General features: G+C 41.0%; 1 protein-coding gene and 1 long non-coding RNA gene across 2 annotated transcripts in view; both read right to left on the bottom strand.

The window, feature by feature from the left end:
* The window catches only part of LOC124595747, a 113337-nt gene that overhangs the window by 26349 nt on the left and 66078 nt on the right, over positions 1-20910 (bottom strand). The window lies entirely within an intron of this gene.
* On the bottom strand, positions 310-17415 carry LOC124595749. The gene is made up of 3 exons (XR_006978236.1): positions 17389-17415; positions 8284-8511; positions 310-560 (listed from the first exon to the last, which is right to left on the bottom strand). It is a non-coding gene; the product is annotated as an uncharacterized LOC124595749 (long non-coding RNA).

The raw sequence follows: 20910 nt of genomic DNA, 5'->3' as shown, positions 1-20910 counted from the left end.
CTAAATTACAAATGTTTCACGTATTTTCCGGGCCATGTAAGTCTTTGCTGTGGCCGCCGGTGTCCTCGTGGCAGTGTGTTAAGTTTGGAACTGGATATTGGGATTATAGAAGGTCAGAGTGAATAATGGATGAAATGCATTGATGTTATTAATAATAAGCCTTTGTTTTTCAGTATTTACGTGAACCTGTAGATAGAGAAATATCTTGTGCTTTTTAAATATAACAGTTGACGTTATGAAACTACATTTATATTGCGTCAGCATACAACTATTAACGAAACAACACAAAGATGAAAAGAATACAAATGCGATGTTTTAATAATAATCTTTACAGCAATGAAATATACAGCATGTCGTAAAGTAATCAGAAAGTTCTGACGCTCTTGCAGTTTCTTGGCTCTTCTGTAAACAGCAGATGTCTTCAGTGAGCAGGCCAGCCATTTTTGTCTTCACTCCCTCGCAGACGATTCAAGCTGAGCCAACGGACTTGCAATACTCCTAGTCCCTGGGACAATCTGACAGGTATGGTTTGCACTGACTCTTTGGTTTCACCACGTAAACTGCAAGGAATAGAAATATGTTTTAATAGAGGTAGGAAGTATAAAATAACATACCAGTTTAAATTTACTAGTGATAAAACAACTGAAACCCTTCGCCTTTTACAAACAGCATGAATCTCATTTCTAGCATTGTGACAACATTATGTTATGGTCGTGCATCAGAGATAATGTGGGGTTCCGCCAGTATTTATTTCCGTCCTACATTTTACGAAGACGTGCTTAATAGGCGGGGAATTTTATTATAAGTGCCGTAATTATGCCGCAACCGTCGTAACTGCTGCCAAGTGTGCTGTGTCACTGGGCTCCTATCATTATTGGTACTATAGCAGACCGTTGGAAGATTGAAAACGCGAGTAAACCTAACTTATAGCGTATTTCGAAAGTTGAGGATGTCACTAGAACCAAGTTCCTCTAGGGGGGTAACCTCCGGGCGTGTGAAGCATTCAGTAAGCAACACATGTATCCTGTGACGTGCCAGATGACGATAACCTCAGGGACCTCGGTTTCGTTTGGTGGGATCTCATCTGGCGATCCCTGAGTTTGTGATTTGGGAATGGTCAGAACTGCCCGTCTCCACTAACCGTAAAATTAGTCTTCTTAACAGCGATGACAGCTACTGCAACAAAATTTACACTCTTGTCAGTTTGTTTAACAAGAATGTTATGTAAGTACTTATGCTTATCATAAAGAAAGGACTGAATTAATGAATTCTATATGATACTAAACAGAAACTTTAAGGAAAGAATTCAAGAAATTATTATTTACGAAGTTAAAATCCAGACTATAAACTGACCAAAGATAAGATTTATCCTAGGAGAAAGCTGTAGCCACATCAAGCTGTCAGTTAGGTGTGTAAACAATGTAATTCGGCAATGGAAATGTTAATTTCACTTCTCTCTTGAACTGTTGCAATAGTAGTATGCATGTTTACGGTTGGAAGTATTAGTCAGACGTCGGACTGAAGTAAAATCATGTTTACCATTTGGGCAGATAACGGGATAGTTGATTGCTGATTTGTGATGGGACTTAGCCTCGATGATACTTAATAGTCACGAACATCAAAGGACACAGAATGAGACTGATACCGACATAAACTCAATTATTCGACTTGAGTAGGCAACAGACAAAACGCAATGACGGAAAACTTAGACTTGAGCCGTGTTGTCAGAAGCTATCGTCAAAGTCAGAATTGCCGATGCTAACAGACCCAGTTCTCTGAATGAATAATCGGTGAGTGTGTTCAGTGTAGGGACAGATGATTATGAAGAACAATATATTTTAATCCAACATTAATTCTTCGAGTAGCGTACATCATTTAATGGATATTTGAAGTGTGTTTTTGGAAATGACTGATACTTCGGATATCATAAAAGTGAGAAGTGATTTAGTGGCATTTTAACTGTAAACAGCAATAAGTTTACACGGAAGCACGACTCATTCTTAATATTGCTCAACGGTATGTTATCTCTATAATTACATCGTGTATGGGCGCTGATGACCACGCTGTTTAGCGCCCGGAATCCTCAAACCACACACCCATCGTGTAGTTGTTGAATACGTGACGTAGCGTCGCCTTCTCGACGGAATGACAATTAACAACGCAATTTCCTCGCAAAAATCATGATGTGACATCGGCTTCGGTGATGGATTGGTGATTCATGGCATTATATTTTCATCGTTTGAATACCCATTCTCAAACCGGGCATAGCTACTACAGTCAGCACGTTCACGTGAACTGGAAGTCTGTCGCGAATACCCAAAGGACCATGTCGTGATCGAGCTACACCGTCCCACGTCATCTCGACTGGGAAAACCATCACCATCGAGCCGAGACAAAGCGAGACGTCACAGAGTACAGTTCATTCGCTGTGAACTAACGAAAGAGATTTTGAATTCAAAACACTTACTGAGAATACATTCTCGATGACAAAGTACTATGTATTTGGAAAAAATTATTTGTAGTGAATTTCGTCTTTGTACGAAACCTCTGAAGTGTCAAACCTTGCTGCTCAAGATGTATGTCCGAATATTGCCTGTTATGTTTGATAGTATCACGGCCGCTGTAAGACCTAGTCACCAATCGAATATCACTTATTTCTTACAAACCATTCATGTAATTTTTTTTTTTGGGGGGGGGGGAGGGGCATTTCGTGTTCCATTGTTGTATTTAATCACGAATGGTACTTGTTCCATGCCCTCAATACGTTGCAACTGTCTGTCCAGTGTTCTATGTGTTTAGCTGTGAGTGCTTTACGATGGAGGTTACTGAGATCAATAAGAAAATGAACTTGTGTTATTTGCATCGTACTGAAGATTAATCCCTCTTGGAGGTAAAGCATCATCGGCTAGGATCTTGCTTATGAACATAAATTTCTCCTATCAGTCGAGAGTTCTCATATTGTTGTCCGCATACTACTGATCAAATATTTTTACTCGCATTGCATCTCGCTAAAATGGTAGTAGTTTTTCCCTCAGCTACGTAGCTGCAGAACGTTAAGGGGACGCTGGCGCATGACACCCAGATTCGTGACATCAATAGACATATCATGAAGGATAGATTCTTCTACTCTGAAGGAATAGTGTCAACCGTAATGGAGAATGGTGACCACCTAGGGGAATGGTAGCTACTTTCAGCAAAGGTAGTCAGTTAGCAGTTAGTGATTGACGAAAAACAAGAGACAGGGAAGAGTTAAACTTTTTTGTAAAATCATGCGTCAGACGACAGTTAATGACGAGATGAGTGTGAACAAATACATGTGTGGGGTGAGATGTTATGAGGAAAATTAAATGACGAGACAGTACAGAGGGAAATTTAATGAAAAACTTGTTACAATTTTTGGAAAAATTGGTTACTAAACACGTGAGTGCTTAATGAGTATTATTAACAATTGACAGTTGAAATACAGAGGTGTTTGTTTCTTTGCTTCTCTCTCTCTTTGTATGTGTGTGTGTGTGTGTGTGTGTGTGTGTGTGTGTGTGTGTGTGTGTGTGTGTATGTGTTTGTTGTGTGTGTGTGTGTGTGTGTGTGTGTGTGTGTGTGTGTGTGTGTGTGTGTATGCGTGTGTGTGTGTGTTCGTTTTGATGTTCAATCATATTTGGTTTAAAGTAATTATGTGTGTCGAAAATAAGCCCATGTGTTTGTCACGGTATATGTCCATTCGCTTCCTTTGGTCCAAGTGAAAACCCGATTCCTTTCACCGTCAGGGGGTTCACGAGGTGGGTGCTAGCCAAGATCGCCAGTCATCAGTTGCTGTAACTTCAGTGTGTGCTTAAACCAGTATTACTGGGCTACCAGTGAGGCATATTGTATGACACACAAGTCGGCGGGGTAAGCTCAACCATAATTTTAAACAAAATAAGGGAAAACATGTCAATTCTTACACGATGCTAATAGATGAGTGCTGAAGTGAAGCAGTCGACCTCTGGAAAACTAGCAGTACGCCAGTTCTACAGCAGCAAATCGGGATTGTCTCTTGGTGCATTTTATCGAACCAGCGGTTCCCATGATAATAAAACTGTCTTCGTTTCTGAAAATAGCAGATTTCTCTGCTTTTTTTGTATGCGGGAAGGGAAAAAAATACTCAAACGAAAGAGCGGAGGCAGACAGTTCTCCCGTTTAAGCATCTCTGAGAGAATAAAGCAGGAAACATTAGACAATTTTTGTAGTAATATAAGATTCGTTTGATAACGAGTCAGTGTTCTATATATCTAAAGGTCTTAATAGCTCTGATGGTACACTTAAATGCGTTAAACGAGTATGAAATACACTCTTTACGTCTACATGAAAATAACACACCAAGTATGAAACATATGAAGAAGTATGAAAAATTGAGTACGTCGAATACAAGTCGACCTGCACTAAACTAAATACATGATTCATGTTAAAATGTGGTGGCATGGTGTAATATAACGAACATACACAGAGAAAAATTGCAGAAAGAATGACTATAAGGCGGGACATAAGTTCCTGGAGTTGAAGAGAAAACAGCCTGAGACCGCACTAATTAATGCGTCGCTGCGTGTTTTTTGATAGTCAGTTCTCCAGTAGATGTTGCGCCAATAGAAGGCCTCACATACCCTCCTAGCTGCTAAATTGACAGCCATTCTCTTAAAAGCCACCTCCGTTTTCGTAGTACTCAGTCACTAAAAAGACGTCGTCTCCTTAAAGCCACAAAGACATGGTTTTGAAGGCTACTAACAGCGCATTTGGGCTCTTTAAAACAGATGTCATCACTTCGCCTGAAGGTGATGGAGACTCATCCCATCGAAACGTTGCTATGGGACGACGAAGCTACTCGGCTGACAACTCGTGAAGACTTCATATATAGATGTCATCACACTCCTCATCCTATCAATTTATGCACCGACTGGTATTCAGGGAGACCAGCTGTATCATGCTGTTACATGACATGTACGAAACGAAAGTCTTTGGATCTCCGTTAGCCTACTGTTCAATTACACGTGTTCGGAATTATAATGAGTGATTTTTTCCATCGTGTATAAACTCTAGGGATTCATCGAATAGAAGATTAAGGAACAGAAAATTCCAATGAATTTATTTTCGGATATGCATGGTTTCCAAGCTAGAGCCCTTTTATTGAATCGTACACTGTTGCAGAGACTGCGATCTAGTAATAGCTGTACCACGCAGCCACAGTTACCATATGCATGGTTTCCTCCTAAAGGGTGGTACTGTTCTTCATACGTCATGAGATAGCACCCTCTCATGCAACAGTAATTAGTAATTTTGTGTCCGATTCACTTCCACCTTATAGTGGACGTGATACGGCGTTGTACACAATGGTTCCGTATTCGAATCGAGAGCATGCGGACATGGTATTTACTTACGGAGAGGCAAATGGCAACGGGCGGCGGGCAACGACGTTGTATCAGGAGACCTATTCCTGCCGACAACAATCACAGAATTCTGTGTTTGCAAAGGGTGTTTCGCCGTTAGTGTGACACAGATTCGTTTCAGGTAGCAGGAAATCAAGAAGGACGTACCCGAAATTTTCGAACATCAGACTTTTAGGAAAATGTGATTAATACTGTGGAAGGCGACCGCTGTGTCAGTACCAGGCAGTGTCCCCCCCCCCCCTTCCTCCTCCAGCACTGTAAACGATAAGCCATACGACCTTGTGGAACACTATCCATAACAACTATTACAATCCTGATCACTTACAGCGTGTGCACGGCTTACAAGCTACAAACTTTCCACATCGGTGGCAGTTTAGTAACTGGTTCCTTCAGCAGGCCACAACGACTGCGGGATTTGTGTCATCCATCCAATTCATAGATGAGGCCACTTTCACAGCGAGTGGTATCTTCAACTTTCAAAACAATCATCTGTCGGACAGTATACATAACCTTCATGGAATGGTGATAGCGAATCGTCAGCATCGATTCAGCTGGGATGTGTTTGCTGGGATAACTGGCGACCGTATTTTTGGACCAGTCTTCCTTCCATATCACCTAATAGGCCGGAACTCTCGAAGGATCTTGTGGATGACTTTCCACCCGTGCTGGAAGATGAGCCTTTGATGATTCAAAGCGTTATGTGGTTCCCACATGATGGTGTTTCAGCTCACTTAACTGTTAACATCCGGACGCATCTCAGTCGTGTGTTTCCTGGTCGATGGGTCGATCGAGGAGTTCCAGCTGCAGGCCCTGCTCGTTGATTGGATTACAACCTGTGCGATTTCGGGTTATCGGACCATCTGAAAAGTATAATGCATACACAGCCCATTCCAGACATGGAGACACTGGACCAGCGTATTCATGCTGCCTTTGACACTGTTCGGATGCGACCTGGCCGATGACAACTTGTGAGACAGAACATGCTACGGCGCGTACATGCATGCGTTGATGGCACATGTAAACAATGTTCAGCACATACTGTAACAGTGGCCGCCTGGTACAGCGCGTATTAGTTCGCATTCTCTGTAACAACGTATAATTGAAAAACGATCATTTGCAAGGAAACAACGGAAAGCACTTCCGGACAAAAGTTCTCTAGACCTTATTTGTTCGTCATCGTCACATAGATCCAACACGTTGGAAAATATCACCCTGTAGAAACACTGAATGAATCCGGTACCGTTATCCATCACTCAGGATGAAGAGTGTGGAGAGCGTAAGATGACCAAATTGTTAATTGTTTTGAGAGAGACCAAAAGTTTGTAGAGGTGAGACCTTTCATTTTCCACAACTCTAGAAGATCCATATTTTGTTAGAGTTTGAAAAATCATTGTCTTGAAATTGCGCCAATGTTACTCTGCACGATCTCTGTGAAGTTATGGACTTCAGCTTTGTGCGAGATGCGAAGCAACCTTCTGTTTATTAATCGTCCGCAATAGTACTGCACCTGGGACTGGGGTGTTTCGATCGGTTCAACGTGAGTTTTAATCGTGATATTTTGCTAGGACACGATGAATAATTTCACAGTATAAGTACAGCTCTCCTGAAAGCTTCGATAGAAGGTGCATTATCCTTAACCACTGTTCTTGATGACTGCAATGTATCAGCCTGCTTACAACAGTGGCCACGAATGGCCAAGCTAAAAAATGTCGTGGTTGTATAGTAACAAACTTACTATACATTTAGAATTTCCCGCTTGTTTTCTAGACATTTCCGTCTACAAATTCATTAATTAATTTTCATGTAACCGCTACTCTCGTGGTAACCAACACGAATGCAGGCACAATTTCTAACTCAGTGGAAATCTTAAGTAGTACTACGACAACGCCACTTCCCTATCCTTTTTTCGAGATACTTTGGTGTGGCCGAAGTAACGAGCTTTTACCTGGTTCTTGTTTCAGCCTTTACTGACCCCTAATTGAAATGTGATGTATGCTGCTATTTATAAATGCCTGAAATTTCGGACATTTTTTGCAATGGTTATTCGGTTAATAACTAGTACATTTGTCGTCGTCCATAAGTAACATATTTCGATCTGATATTACATTGTAGATGTGTAATTAACTGAATAAGTGTGTGGCCTAATTTAATGCTAGCATGATGTTTCCGATAAGATGTAATCCAGAACGTTCACTTATCATTGCCCAATTCACCTAATTCTTCGTCACTACGTCAACGCGTCGCTAAATTTTAAACTTTTCTAAACTTAGAAGCCTATTTCTACTTGTTCCTGAGCGTATTGCGGATATTGTTTATGCACACTAACCCACTTTTCGGCCTTCTACAGAAAACGATGAAAAGTGTACGTTGCCTATCGATTTATAGTGTTTAACTTAGTATATGTGTGTACAACGCTGCCAATACATTCACTGTGAAAATTAACTACACGCTATGGACCGCGGCACTTGTGGCAGCTTACGTCACCTGTTCAAATATCTTTCCGTAAAATTTTGAAATTGTAGCCCATTTCGAACTTGATGTCGTGTTACATGACATAATCCCCGTAAAAGAATTCAAAAGTGTGTAGAAGTTAAAAACATGCAGCAGTTTTACCGGGAAAGAAAGTTAGTGTAAAAGGTAGACTAAATATGCGCAGCCAATTGCTCTGAATGGTTTTGGTGGAGAATCATGAAAAGTTGCAATTTCGTATTTTCGGTGAGGTAAGGGTAGTCACTGATCCTTGATAATTAGGTTTCATTCATGTGTTCACATTAACGGAAGAATCGTTGGCAAAATATAATGCAAAACAGTCAGATGTTATCTTGTCAAAAATGCACAGAAAGTAGTGGTATTTGAATTAACTTACCTTTCGGTAGCTGGTTTTAGCAAGAATACAGCTTCAGCGAATTAGCATACAAGTAGAACTTGTTGTCTGCTGCGACACAAATGGTATCGTCGTCATCTTCCGTGTGAGACGACCTCCCCAGAAATCTACTCTCAGCCGTGATATTGCCGATGCTTAGTTCCTCATTTCCGATGCTGGCGGTGGTCGACTCTTCTGGTTGCCCGTGGAGCCCCGCCACTGCTAGCAGTGCTGTAAAAATCGATGAACGTAATTACAGATCGCTATTTCGTCTAATGGCTGTTAGTGCAACTCTCCCACTTACGACTTCGACACTACTGTATGCTATATGTGCACCGTCTGCTAGCGTGACAATACTGAGGTATAGTGGAACTCTACTGACCCTTACCACGAACTCTTCCACGTGCTAACATATCTCCACCGTTTGGAAATGATACCGATTTTCTCTCATTGTGTGAGTCTGAGTTTGACAGTCTGTTCGACGTACTGAAACCCACGTGACTACATTCAGTGAAGCTACAGTAAGAGAATACCGGATATTTGTGACATTTATGAAGAATATATTAAGACGTACTGCATCGCGATACGAGAGCATGCGCACTTGGGTGAAAATGCAACAGGTAGGACGGAAATTTCACCACTAATTTGTAATTATTACTAATTATCACTAAATTATAATATCTACTCATGTTTACGTGAATTCTGATACGTTGAACTCTATAGTAAACTGTAATTATTTACGAACTGGGGAATATTTTGTGTTTAACGATGACAGGGGACGTTTTTACTGACTGTCCCAGCTTAATAAATAAATTGGAAATTTCTAACACTAAAATACACAATCACGCAAACTTTATTGCATTTGATAATCTTTGTTACTTCGTTTCATTCTCAAGCAATAATCGTAGGATGACCATGTGAGTTATTTCACTGTCCGAAAAAATATCAGTTTATTGTAAAATTAGCATCTTGACGTTTGCTACATCAATTCTTCAGGACAATAACATTTTTTACCACTTTTAAATACTTATGTTAATGCGGATTGTATTTGCTTACATTCGCTTTACTCGGTGATGCTTCGCTAAAATTTGGGCAAAGATAATTTTTCGCCGTGGTAAGAAAGCAGGCATGTACCGCTCGACCCTACAATATCAGCCCAGTAATCCAAAGAGCGCTCAAATGTGGTAAGTGCCTAACATCATCCCATGGATTATTTGAACTACATAAGAGTAGTACCAATACATCGCAGCATATACGTCAGGCTAATCGTTAGTAACTTCAACCATCATACGATAATTGCGTTTGGCACAGGAGACGCGTGGCCTAGGAAAAATCTGGCAGTTGAAATCCGTTCGACGAAAGCAGAATACTCTTGCCACTCCAGCTGGGAGCAACAATGGCGTAAGTGCAGTACTACGATTGCCCCGAGTAATTTATCCCTTGTACTGAGTGTACCCTACTAAAATTACATACTTTCATTGAATAATGCTAAATGCTCTCCTGGCTATAAGCTAAATGCTGTAACTGGAAATCGCTACCCATAAGGTTGGTAATGGAATCCAATCTGTCCGCCTAACACCCCACACGGTAATTGGCTATGATGTATATAACAGAAAGATGGGTCATTTCTTGAACAGTCCGCTCGTCCCAGAAAATAAAAAAAGAAAGAATCAGCAGTGACATAGACGCTACGTTCATGTCGGACAAGTTCTCGCAGTTAATTTCTAGCTCCAATATACAAATGCAGTTGTCTTTCAAGCTCTTGTTGGATTGTTATTATCTCACAATTAAATTGACAATATTAGTACTTTCCTCACTTATGTTTGGAAATGTTTCCCTTTCTAGTAAGGTTCTGCCCCACTAAAAGTTAGCCAGATATTTGACTGAAAAAGCTGGGGTATTCATTGGTTCTGACATCAAACAGCCGGCATATTGTACGATGGAGGCATCAGAGATCTTTCACTATCTACGTTAAGTCCAAGATACTAGTACACACACGGATCCGTCATAGAAATGTGACCACCGCCTTTGTTCGGCATCAATGACGGTAGGGTGCAACATTAACAATTGAAGCTGTATAAAGCGCGTCAGAGAGCCGCGGGGGACAGTAGAATCGTTGTCATAAAGCGAAAACGAAACTATTTATCTGACGTCCAAATGGGTATGATTATTGCCTTTCGGACCAAGGGTGGATGCACGCCTCACTTTGTAAACTGTTCACGTGTCGGCCTGCTGAAAGTGTACTGTGCATGGCAAAACTGCATGATCCAAAATCGACGCCATGACCAGTGGGGCAGCTTGGCCCATAGATGACAGTAGTGAAAGACAGCTGCGCAGATGTGTACGGATGAACAGGCATGCAACAGTTGAGGAAAAGACGCCCCAGATGAACCAAGGGGTTAAAAACAGTGTCTGCTCAACAATCGTTAAGCGAAGATTGCTGTTTACCGGCGTCCACAGCAGGTCCCAGATTCGAACGCTCAAGTCGACTGCTGTTCATCGGCGACGAAGCCTTTAATTTTTACTCCAGTACCTGAACTGGACCTGTTTTGAGTGGCCGTTTTAGGCGAAAAACGTTTTATGCTCGATCGGTTATAAGGCGGGTGACGTGTACGGTGTGAAGCGTTAAGTCCAAGATACTAGTACATACACGGATCCGTCACAGAATTGTGACCACTGCCTTTGTTCGGCATCAGCACGAGATAACCACTCAATGACGGTAGGGTGCAACATTAACAGTGGAAGCTATATAAAGCGCGTCAGGGAGCCGCGGGGGACAGTAGAATCGTTGTCGTAAAGCAAAAACGAAGCTATTTATCTGACGTCCAAATGGGAATGATTATTGCCTTTCGGACCAAGGGTGGATGCACGCCTCGGTTTGTATACTGTTCACGTGTCGGCCTGCTGAAAGTGTACTGTGCATGGCAAAACTGCACGATTCAAAATCGACGCCATGACCAGTGGGGCAGCATGGCCCATTGATGACAGGAGTGAAAGACAGCTGCGCAGATGTGTACAGATGAAGAGGCATGCAACAGTTGAGGAAAAGACGCCCCAGATGAACCAAGGGGTTACCAACAGTGTCTGCTCAACAATAACTAAGCGAAGATTGCTGTTTACCGGCGTCCTTAGCAGGTCCCAGATTCGAACGCTCACGTTGACTGCTGTTCATCGGCGACGAAGTCTTCAATTTTTACTCCAATACCAGAACTGGACCTGTTTTGAGTGGCCGTTTTAAGCGAAAAACGTTTTATGCTCGATCGGGTATAAGGCGGGTGGCGTGTACGGTGTGAAACGTCTCAATGCAAAGAACCTGCAATGAGTGAGGGAGTGCTATGGTCTGGGAATGAATTCGTGTCGGTGATTCTTCACAATAGATGTCATTATTGATCGAAACTAGTATGCGTTTGTGCTTTAGGACCCCTCCATAGAGTTTAATGTTCTTCGGCACAATGGTATCTACCAAGAAGACAATGCATCCTGTCGCTGTTAGATCAGTAGTTTACTCTTAACATGACTGGATATGTTTCCGTCTGTTCTTTGGAATGAGATCTCAATATGGTAACTTTATGGCTCTTGTACTTCTCTTTATACTCTGTGATCAAGAAATGTTTCCAGTAATTGCAGTTTGGTTTTATTTTGCAACTGGTTTGTTGGATACTTGTTGCCAGTTTCACTACGTATTTATCTGTAAAGAATATAAGAGTTTTTTCATTGTACTCGCTTTCTTCCATAGCGTTTATTATGTGGCCCCTAATTTTTGCTTTGTAATTGTTACATGATTCTCCCTCTGTTTTATTTGTTCATGTTACGTATTGTTCAACACTGTTTTTTATTTGCATGCTCGTACTTACCTTTTACCTTCCTTTAATCCCTTTGATAGTCGTTTGTTTAGTTAGTGACTTGCAGCGCATTTTACGTTGCTGTTCATTATTGCTGTACGTCTTACGTTTGTAAGCCCCTCTTATAGTTTTTAATGAAACGTTTGAAATGTGACGCTTGAGAAAAATTATCTATCAACACACCTAACATTTCATAGAGGCAACGAAGAACGTGACGTCTTATGTTACAATTCAATATACAGAAACAGACACTGTGAATGAAGTGTTATGCACGAGTCAGGCTCTATATTGTGAAGGCGGCATGATATGCGTAAGAAGATATTCCAAAAATATTTTCCTAGAATAGCAGAACCTACATTGCAAGATTTATATTTTCTGGTTTTTTAGTTGCAATGAGGACACAAAGAGGCGACCACATGGGAAAAATCGTTGAATAACACACACGCACACAAATGATCTAAAACTTATGTTGCTTCCTACAACATAGAAGAGTGAAAAAAATGCGGAAAATATTGTCCTAAGTTAGCAAAACGTATTTAATGCAGTATCTTTTTTGTTCCATAAATAAAGCTGCAGTCCTCTTTTCACCATTCCTACAAGAGGTGTTGTGTGCGCATTGCAGTATGTATCACATCTTAGCCTTATGCTTCTTTACTTCTCAAGTGTAAAAGGATTGCAACACCAGTCACTAACTCTCAAAATGCATATAGCTATTAAATGAAAGAGCTATTCGATTGAAACTGGTGCCATAGGCTGGTTTTGTAGGAGACCGTTCTGGACAATATTTCTGACAAATTCCATAAGCTCATTTCTTTCCATTTCTGACAAGTACCTCCAGCATTTTAGTTACAGAAGCGACTAATAGGGAAATCTCTTACATGATCAGCGAACAGACCCAAAGTTCGCGAATCATTTTTTATCATTGGGCTGATACAAATTCAACGGCTTCTGGTGTCAAAAGAATGTTACAGGAAATATGAAAGCATTCGAGCTCAGCGGAAATATCAGCAATTTAGCTGCAGTGCATTTTAGCTGTCAAGATCGAATGTTCAGCTCCTTTAATGATGGGGGTGTGATGCACAAAAAGGTCAATTCTACGAGTATTTGCAAACGGCATCTTAGACCTGTATATGCCGGAAAAGGTTCCAGAGAAATGCAAAGGCCCGCCACAGTTCTAGTGGTACGTTACAAAGTTTCTGTCAAAACAATAAGAGCTTCATGCACGTTTAAATGACTTCGGAGCCTTGTTAAAAGCAAAACCCGAAAGCAGCCATGAAATTTTAATGAAACAGTCACTAACCGATCTGACAAAAAATCTTAACATGTATTCGTACAGTATATACATCTACTTCACTTATTAAGTCACTCTTTGACCGTTCTGTCGCCCTCGCCACAAATCAAGGAGAGGAGGTCGAAGTACTGATTTCGCTTTTGTGAAACTGATTCACCACAGAATTAGGTTTCGTTGAATTGTCTCAAAAGACCCACCTAGTCGACATTGACGTATTTGATCGAGCAATATAAACTAATATCACTCTGTAGTGGAAAGGTATCTGGATGTGAGAAAATGTCTTCAAGATCCTATACACAACTTTCTCCCCTTCCAGCAGAAGTTAATCGTATGTCGAAAGAGCGGCAAAGCATTCCAAGCGACTCGAAAAAAGCAGACATGATTGAATGCCTAACTCGTTGTCGTTGCAGAACCCCTTTTATACCCACGGATGTTGATCGTTTTGGAGGAAGGAAGTGTCCTCCGTAAGGAACCAAATTGATTCAGCAAACTAAAGTCTTATGGTACTCATCAACTCGGAATCACAGTATGGGCAATGTCGCCCACATCTAAGCCTCGTTCCTTGAATTATTCCGCACAATATTCGATACAGTTCGGAAATGTTATTTAGTGGACAATGTACGAGAATACCGGATAGCAGGCCGCGGTGGCCAAGCGGTTCTAGGTGCTTCAGTCCGGAACCATGCGACTGCTACAGTCGCAGGTTCGATTCCTGCCTCGGGCATGGATGTGTGTGAACTCCTTAGTTAATTAGATTTAAGTAGTTCTTAGTTCTAGGGGACTGATGACCTCAGATGTTAAGTACCATAGTGATCAGAGCCATTTTAACCATTTTGAATACCGGATATTGGACCTGATTTATGATTTTATTCGGTAATTCACTGCAGAAATAATTCAACTGAACTCTTTTAATGGGTCAAAAGTTATAGTCGGAAAGAAGCTGTGATATGTCTATAACTGTTCACAATATACACAGTGTAGAAGATGTATTCCATAGTCTGGGAGGTGGTAGTTTGGATGAAAACACAAGCAAAATATCCGGAAGACGTGAGCTGTAAGATCCATACTTTTAGAGCTATGTGTACTTGGTGATACCGTAAACCGTATTCACAGTTCATTGCAAGTGCAGCGGATACCTTATTTCTAACAGAACCGGTGCGTATTTTGAACAGCTTAAGAAAAACGTTGTCGTTTTATCCCTGTAATTGCCAGAAAATTGAAGCCTGCTGTTTCACAAGGAATATACCAAACACCATTTTGATCACAAATGCAGGCCGTATGTAATAGCTTGTAAAACTACGAGTCAGTGCCACACGTATTTTCCAGATACTTAATTTCATAAGTTTAAAACCATTTTGGAAACTGTATGTACTTGTGAATTCCATTGTAAATGAGATTGTAATATATGCTGGAAGAATAAATAACAAATAATTATTTGAAGTTGTAGTAAATACTCTGACAATGTCATGGATGTTATATTTGTATGAAACATGACGTACATTTCATGTCACGATAATATCGTAGGCGTAAGAATGCGCGGAGGGGTGCGTTGCGTACAATGTGCGCTGTTTTACAGACGTGTGTCTTGGAGCAGAAATGACAAATTGCGCGGGAAATGGTGTTATAATAAGTGGGACGGTAAGACATAAGTGAGGGAGCACGTGTATGTGCGTAGCACATGTCCAAGAAAGTATTTAGCATTAACGAAAAAAGCAGTAAGGGCCAAGTTTATTCTGGCTTATCGCTAATCAAAAAGAGGCTACTGTCTATACTGAATATCATAATAAGCTTTACATCGTACTTCAAGCAACTCATCGCAAAGTAAGATTTATATAATAGTTTTATAATTGTGGTATACGCATGCCAGTTTAATAGTAGCTTTCTTGGAAAACTAGAATTGTCTTGTCAAACCAATCTTTACTGACCCAACCCGTTAACCATCAACGTAATCGTATCCTCTCATCATAACTTCCGAAAAAGTCTCAAGTGAAGAATATGGTTAAAAGAAAAAAGGATCCGTTAAATTGAACACTTATTTTCAATCAAGTGGTTGTTGTAATAGAAAGCTGTAGTAGCTACGGTTCTTTATATCGTGCATCACTGCTATGCTAACGCAGCAATCCGTTGAAACGAAAAGTGATATAAGTGCAATACACGTTTGAGTGACAAACGCAAACTGGCTCTCTTGTAGCCAAAGTAATTTTTCTGATTTTATGGTGTGTTCTGTAAATGATATATCTCTACACAACACTAGTATTGGCAAGAGGTTTTTGCCCTGGAGGAAAGATTCGACGGCACTATTCGAATAGTATCAGATAAAGAATTAATTACTTCTGGTCACGACTAAATATTTTCAAAGAGACAGCATTATCGTGATTTGTTTGACGCATTAGAGTTTCTATGCAGTGTTGCTAGTCGCAGTTAACTTTTTTATTAGAATTATTTGATCGCTAATTAACATCTTTAGTGTTTATTTTACTCGTGTTTTTTACATCTAACTTTGCGCAGGGGCATTCTGTTTATTTACGGCATTGCCTTTGTTGTCCAGCATTTGTTTGAATTCAATGTCATTATCTATTTACCAAGTGTAGCTTTTAATCGTTTTGGAGATGGGACACCTTTTATTCTGATTTCTAAATTCATCCAGACAACTTCCTACAGGAAGGCTGCCGCTCGTTGCCTCCCTTTTTTTTACATTTCTATCGTTGTTGTACACTGCTAAACACTTGTGCAGTAGTGATCGGTTTGTAACTGTCTAAGTTCTGTCGGTAAACATCGATCTTCGTATTAAATGCTTTGTTCCTATTGACTGTGCAGTTTTATACTCGGGAGAGTATCTGTGAGTAATATGTTATGATACAACAAGAATGTTATGTGGTCCCACTGGTTTACTCAGTTGCTTACTGCACTCTGTTAATGATTCGATTCAGCAAACAGCTTACAGTAGACGAGATAAGCTTCATAATAGCGAAGATTAAGAAGTGTTCATACGAAATAAGGAATGCATTTTAAAGTCCACTGGATTCTTTTTTTGTTTTCTTTGTTTTTTTGTTTCGACCATACAAACATCTTTCAATGCATGAAATACTTTTTTTTAACACCCTCTACGTAAATGATCCTTTGGTACCGACGGAAATTCCATAAGATATTTCGCGGACGACATTGATGTCTGTAGCGAGGTTGTTACGTTAAAAGACTGCAGGGATATGGAAATCTGCACTGCGCATAAACACGTGAAAAAACCCACAACACGTCATTTACAGTGTTGGCGAAAATTCACTAAAACCAGGAAATACCTAGGAGTAATTGCCCGAAGAGACCTAAAGTTGAACGGCCACATAAAACTGGCTGCAGGAAAAGCAGTTGCGAGTGTGAGAATTATTGGAAATGTCTTAATGAAATGAAATTCATCCACGAAAGTGATGGTTCTCAAAGCACAATGTCTGTAGGTTGCTGTGTCCGTCTCGTATGTCTTGAATCGATAGGACTGAGATGACAGAGAAGACGAAGAATGATTCTTTTGTTTAGTGAGTTCGAGGGCTTTACGAATATGCTGAGCAAGCTCAATCTCCTCATCGTCAAACTGATATTCCACGACTCTAACAAGATGACTACGGGTGCACCTATAAGATTAATAAGGCTGTACCTACAATATATATTTTTGTAATTGCTAGAGACTTACTCTCAAACCATTCATACTTTTCATATAGGCAAAACAAATACCTTTCGTCAACTATCTATGAACTACCATTGTTCGCGAGCAAAGGATATGAAAAAATCGTCCTAGAACACTCCCGACCCTCTAAGGTGTTTTCCATTCCGAATTTTACGTCGCCAATTGCGGCAATAAAATGTACTTCCTCGATTGTACAAATAGCTTTTCAAACGGATTAATACATGAGAAATTATGTAAAATGGATGTAAGAAAAAAATGTTTATCGTGAATGAAAGTTTATAAATTCTGTCGATAATTACCAGCAACAAGCAACAGAGAAGCCTTCATTGTACTCGACAGGACTATAACAGATGTCTGCGTTATATTTTCATTTATATATGTTTAGACGCCCGATAGCATCACCGAATGTTATCGTCAAGTTCCCATCTGATTTTCCGTTCCGTGAACTCTGGCTGCAGCAACTAGCAGCAGATTGACTTTCCTTGTGCTTGAAAGAACGTCTTATCGTTCGCAGTGTCTAATTATAATCAACATTACAACTACAGCATTTAATAACACTTTTTACCATTCTGGGTCAATTAGTTTGCTTCTTTTTTCCTTTCCTTTTTTTTTTGCGTTGTGTGTCACTTTAGTAGAGGCGAGGAAACGAAACGACAGTGTCCACGGAAATTAACTGCCACGGCACACAAACACAGTTGAGTTGATATTTTCACACACGTCTTATTGGCAATACTTGTCAAATCCGCAATGCGAAGACACATATCCTACATACCAGATAGTGCTTATACTAATCCCCATTCTGCAGCAGCTGGAGTGGTTAAAACAATACGGACGAGAACAAAGACAACACCTCACTAAATCCACGTTTCTATGTTCAATATCACTTACGTATTCAATCAGTCCAATAACAAACGTGACATTAATTACATTTTTAAATGGTAATGTGGGTATGTCAGCGTCAAACAGGCCTTTCACCAAGTTTAGTGCAAAATATGCATATACCCTGTTGCAGAAAGTTGATTGTACATAACAGAGCGAAGTGTAGAATGATAAACTTATGTGAATCTTCGCTTGTATTTTGGAATATTGAAGTCTTCCATAACAGCAATCCTTCTGATGTAGAGCTTATACTGGCGAAAGATGTAACCACCAAGAGATGGTAGTGTTTTGTGGATTGTAGTGGAATATCTTCAGCATAACATCTTTGATTGGACAAATTGCACCTCGACGAGGACGATGCATATACCCTCACCATCAATTATGCAACAACACGTTCTTTTCACCTGCTGCGTGTTCGCAAAGGACTAAAGTTACAAATCGTTTCATGTTGATCTTTGGGTCTTGTTCTAGTTTTGCTTGCCTCCGCATGAATGTTTCGTGGACAGGTTCCTTCGAAACATATGGGGCAACAGTGACTTTTGTGACTTCAAAACAGATGTACAACTTGTTTACTAATCAGTCTGTCATTGATAATACCACATCAATTGTATATCTGTGGGTAGAGCATGACAGTGTTGAGGGTGAAGACATTTCGTAGTGGAATTGGCTCTGGTCAATGTTCCAAATATTTTCTCTCTCCACACTCTGCTCTCTCATAAACACGTTCACTTCATCCACATACTGTTGTGTCATCTGACGTATACTATTAAGGGCTTGTTTCTATTTCTGTGTGACAAATATAGTAACATGCGATATTAGCTTTAAGACTGTCGATAAAGGAATTCGAAGCTTTGAAATTGTAAAAGTCATCCATTTTATACGCTTCTAGTGCCCAGATCTGCAGATGCCAACAGTGAACAGTAGATCCACACGACCTCCCTCTATCTAATCGTGATACCACATGCTCAATCAGAGCTTGTACTGTTTTCTTTCAAATGATCTCCTGCTGCCTTTCACTAGACGCTCAATTTACAATTAATCGGTAATTTGATTTACTTTTAATGCCCTTACAGTGTCTCACTAGTATGCTACAGGAATTGAAGCCAAGACTGTCACAGTCTTCATCAGTGTTTTGTAGTCGGCTGTCGTCAGTATCTTTCAGTACACTGGATTTCGGCGGTTTGCATGTAGATAGGTCGTACTCACTTTGACTGGACTGTTGCTGCTGCCCTAGAGATGAACGTCGTGTACTGATTGGACAATCACCTTCAGCTTCAGGTTCTTCCTGTTCTTCCAAATCAGTATCCCTATCTTCATATTTTAATGTTTAACATCTTTACATCACACCCAGTAGATCTATACAGGTGTGGAACCGTTAAATTCCTTAGCTTTCACAGATTCTTTTAGATTTAATCAGTTCTAGTGACTCTCGCAGGGTACCCTCGTAAACAAGGAAACGACGTCAAAACTCAGAAGTTTGACGAGAAGGCCACTGAACATTTTAGGCATGTCTTGACTTCCACGTATTTTCCTTTTAAAGAAGAATACTACGAACAAATGGAGGGAGTAGCCATGGGTAGCCCACTGTCACCGGTGGTAGCGAATTTGTACATGGAGAACGTCGAGGAGGAAGCCCTGTCGTCATCCGAATGGAAACCTACTTGGTTTTTCCCTTACGTGGACGACACATGGTATGGATAAACTCCAAGGCTTCCTTACACATCTAAACTCCATACACCCTAACATCAAATTCACTACGGAGACTGAAACGGAGGGTATATTACCTTTCCTTGACGTCTTGGTCAAGCGAAGGGCTAACGGCACCCTGGGTCATGGAGTGTTTCGGAAGACAACGCACACTGATCTTTATTTGCACGCAGACAGCCGCCACCACCCTTCACAGAGGAATGGGGTGCATAAAACTCTAGTACATAGGGCGCGCACTATCTCTGACGCAGAGAGTCTACCCTGGGAATTGGAACATCTGAGAACTGTATTTCGAAAAAGTGGGTACTCAGAGTGGCAGATTCAACGTGCTCTCCGCCCAACCACTACAGCAAAACCAGTGGAGATGGAAGAAATCATGAGGGAGGAGGTAGGCACTGCGTTTATTCCATATATAGGCGCACTTTCGGGGAAAATCACCCGCATTTTGAAGAAACACCGGAACTGTGTTTTGTCCTCGGAATAAAACTCGTGCACTGGTGGGGAGCGCCAAAGATGACCTTGGTTTGAGGAAGGCCGGCGTGTACTAGATTCCGTGTCAATGTGGCAAGTCGTATAATGGTCAGACGATGCGTACCGTCGAGGATCGATGCCGTGAACACCAGAGGCACACTCGACTGGTATATCCGAGCAAGTCGGCGGTCGCTAAACATTGTTTGTCGGAAAATCACGGTATGGAGTATGAATGCACGAGTTTTCTGGTACAGACGTGGAGATACTGGGACAGCGTTGTTAGACCGGCCATCAAAATTCGCACCAATGATGACCTCATAAACCGTGATTATGGCTATAATCTTAGCAATGCTTGGGAAACAACGATTGGGTTAATCAAGAGTAAATCGAGCAAACGTGTAGTTGTGACGACCACGGCGGACAGAGCCATCACACCGACGTCATCTCAGACGCCGTCGCAATCTGTTCCACCGCGTGACCGTGGCGGGGGGCGCGGACGGCGGAGGGATTGCGCCATGGGCGGAGGGAATTTAAATCGGCCACCGCCACGACCTAACCCAGCTGCCCTGAGCAGCCATAGCGTACGGATCTCCGTACCGGCACGTTCACAGGAGCTCAGTCCGTCAGTTCACCGGATGATGGCGATGTGTATGATCGCCAAAATATTTTTCCCGTTGGACACTGTAGACCCTTGGATATTTTGATCACTTATTGTTCTTTCTAGGCATTTTATGCAACTGCCACGTGCATTATGTAAAAAAGTG

The sequence above is a fragment of the Schistocerca americana genome, chromosome 2 (genome assembly GCF_021461395.2).
Source record: "Schistocerca americana isolate TAMUIC-IGC-003095 chromosome 2, iqSchAmer2.1, whole genome shotgun sequence".
Taxonomy (NCBI): Eukaryota; Metazoa; Arthropoda; class Insecta; order Orthoptera; family Acrididae; genus Schistocerca; species Schistocerca americana.
Note: the sequence above shows the minus strand (reverse complement) of the source record. Positions and strands in the feature narration are given on the sequence as shown.